The sequence below is a fragment of the Canis lupus genome, chromosome X (genome assembly GCF_011100685.1).
Source record: "Canis lupus familiaris isolate Mischka breed German Shepherd chromosome X, alternate assembly UU_Cfam_GSD_1.0, whole genome shotgun sequence".
In the NCBI taxonomy this organism is placed as follows: Eukaryota; Metazoa; Chordata; class Mammalia; order Carnivora; family Canidae; genus Canis; species Canis lupus.
Window position 1 is genome coordinate 123,637,431 of NC_049260.1, and position 3,312 is coordinate 123,640,742.

Below are 3,312 nucleotides of genomic sequence, written 5' to 3' on the forward strand. Positions count from 1 at the left end.
TGCACGGGTGGGCCACATGCCAGTCTAGACTCGTGCGTGACTGGAGTGACCCCAAGGCGTCAGGTCACCCAGTCTCACCCAAGAAGAAGGAAGGCTGCGGGCTGGCGAGCCGCATACCAGGAGGTGCACGCTGGCCCATGGGCCCTGAACGAGGCCCTGTTCACCTCCTTGTCCCGCATGCTGTAGACAACGGCGTGGGCACGTGACTGAGCGCCACTCAGGGCACAGAGAGCACTGGCCCCGCGGGCAGGCATGCAGAGCTGGGGAGGATGCAGCAGAGGAGCCAAGAGACAGAGGCAACGCCGCCAGGGTGACGCAAGCAGCCAGGTAGAAAGGGCCTCCTTCGGCCCCCAGCGCAGCGAATCCTGACGACTCAGCCACAACGCGAGCATAAGGTCACAAAGAGGGCCTGGGGCACGACGGCCACCACAGAACTGGAGAAGAACAGGGCAAGCTCCGTGGCCCGCGTGCAGTAGTGAGAGAGCTTGGTCGGCGGGGGGAGGTCCCAGAAGAAGTGGGTGAGGAGGCGAGGCCCGTGGAGCTGGAGCAGAGCGGCCAGGGTGCTGTGGGTGAGCGCTGCCCAAGGCGAGCAGGCAGGCGGTGGCGGCCAGCCCCATGCCGGTCCCCTGTCCCACGAGGTCTCGGTAGTGCAGTGGCTGGCAAAGGACCGCAGAGCAGTCGCCGGCCACAAGTGTGCGCAGGAAGCACTCCCAGAGGCCAGGACGTGGAGAAGGAACATCTGCGTGAGGCAAGCTCCGTTGGGCACCAGGCACACTGCCGCCAGCAGACGTGCCAGCACCGAAGCACTGTGTTGGAGATATAGGCAAAGTCCAGCAGCAACAGGTTGGCTAAGAAGAAGTACATGGGGTGGGGTGGAGTCAGGAGTCCATGACAGTAAGGCTGACGATGCCCAAGTGCCCAACCACAGCGAGGATAATGACCAGGCGAAAGATCTCAAAGATCTTTCCTGTGAGACAAGAATCCACCACAATCCTGGAGGAGGACACAGGCAGCGACCTCTGTGACCTCGGCCACAGCTACTTCTTGATAGACACGTCTCCAGAGGCAAGGGAGACAAAAGCAGAAATGAACTACTGGGGCTTCACCAGGATAAAAAGCTCCTGCACAGCAAAGAAAACAGTCCACAAAACCAAAAGGCAACCATCAGAACGGGAGAAGATATTTGCCAATGTCTTAGCAGATAAACGGCTAGTCTGCAAGATCTATAAAGAACTTCTCGAACTTGACACCCACAGAACACATAATCCAATTGAGACATGGGCAGAAGACATGAACAGACGTTTCTTCAAAGAAGCCCTACACATGGCCCGCAGACACATGAAAGAATGCTCCACCTCACTCGGCGTCAGGGAACTACAAGCCAAAGGCACGACGAGACACCACCTCACAGTGGTCAGAAGGGCTAAAATTAGTCAGGAATCAGGAAACAAGCATGTGGAGGGAGGCAGACCCTCTTACCCTGTTGATGGGAAAGCAGGCTGGTGCAGCCACTCTGGAAAACAGTGTGGGGTTCCTCGAAAGGTAACACATACAGCTACCCTATGACCCAGCAATTGCACGACTCGGTACTTGCCCCAAAGATACAAACATAGTGATCCGAAGGGACACCTGTACCCCAATGTTTATAGCAGCAGTGTCCACAAGAGCCAACTGTGGGCCGAGTGCAGATGTCCATCGACAGACACAATAGACGACTCCTTGGCCATCAAAAAATGAAATCTTGCCATTGCCATTTGCAATGGAGGGAACTAGAGGGTATGATGCTAAGCAAAATAAGTCAGAGAAAGACAATTATCATATGATCTCACTCGTACGGGGAACTTAAGACACAACACAGAGGATCATAAGGGAGGGGAGGAAACGATAAAGCAAGATGAAATCTCCCCCTGCCTATGTCCCTGTGCTCTCTCTGTGTCTCTCATGAATACATATATAGAATCTGAAAAAAAAAAAAAAAAAAGGATTCTTGGGCCCTGACATAGGACATCCCATCGATAGTATCAACTACCTTGCTTGATGTCTTTAGGACACTAAATTCAAAATCTAAACTTTAGATGTGTGTGTACTGCACATTGTTTTCCAGTACAAGTATGTTTGATGTGCATTTGCTGGGCCACACACCAATTCTCAAGAAATCTGAAGTTAAGAATCCAAATTTCACCGAGTATGCCTCTGACCAGCCGTACCTTGTTCTTCATTTTCGAGGAAAAACTTTCCACTTTTCACTGTTGAGTATGATATTAGCTGTGGGGTTTGCTTTTCAAATCAGGGAATACTAATTCTTTTTCTTAAATAATAAATTTATTTTTTATTGGTGTTCAATTTGCCAACATACAGAATAACACCCAGTGCTCATCCCTTCAAGTGCCCCCGTAGTGCCCATCACCCATTCACCCCCATCCCCCGCCCTCCTCCCCTTCCACCACCCCTAGTTCTTTTCCCAGAGTCAGGAGTCTTTATGTTCTGTCTCCCTTTCTGATATTTCCCACACATTTCTTCTCCCTTCCCTTATATTCCCTTTCACTATTATTTATCTGGGAATACTAATTCTATCCCCCATTTATTGAAGGTTTTTGCTATGAAAATATGTTGTCTTTTGTCGAATGTGTTTTGTGCGTCTATGGATCATATGATTTTTATCTTTCACTCAAACAGGTGATGTTTCACATTTCTAGATGTGCGTGTGTGGAAACATCCTTGTTCTCTGCCTCAGGGTCCCCCCTGCACACACCTGAGATGACATCTGCCTGCCCAGTAGAAAGTCAGAAAGAACAGGACTGACAGAGACAGTTGAGCCCCAGGCTGGGGCTCTCTTTGGTGACATTGCCCAATGTCACAAGCCATTCTAGACACTGGTCACCCTCTTGCTTGGATGCCTTCCTCACAGACAAGACAGGGTTGCCTTTATTTTCCCAACTTCCGGCAGACCTATTCACAGACCCACAGACGGGGACAAATTCATAAATGTGTTGTCACAGAGTTCTGCACAGCTCAGTCTCTCTGCAAACAGCGGTGGTTCTCCCCCAGACAATGCCTTGTTCCTCCTGTGTCCATCCCAGAGACTCACCTGTTGCAATGGGGCCTTGCCCATCCCCTCCTCGGGCCACAGTGTGCCTCGAGAGCAGCCCCACTGTGCTGTGAAATCAGGGCATCTTGCAGGGACAGGCGGAGAAGAACCCACTTCATCTCTCCTCCCCACTTCAGGGAGACCAGTTCCCCTTTGTCTTTTCCTCAAGGGCCCGCGTCCTGACTTTAGGGAAGAAGGCAGCAGCATAATGAGCTGGAAAACCA

The 3,312-nt window shown here is 51.5% G+C and overlaps 1 pseudogene; it reads right to left on the minus strand.

Annotated features, from left to right (window-relative positions):
- Positions 1 to 373: 373 nt before the first annotated feature.
- On the minus strand, positions 374 to 864 carry LOC100683204 (annotated as a pseudogene).
- Between the last annotated feature and the right edge of the window lie 2,448 nt (positions 865 to 3,312).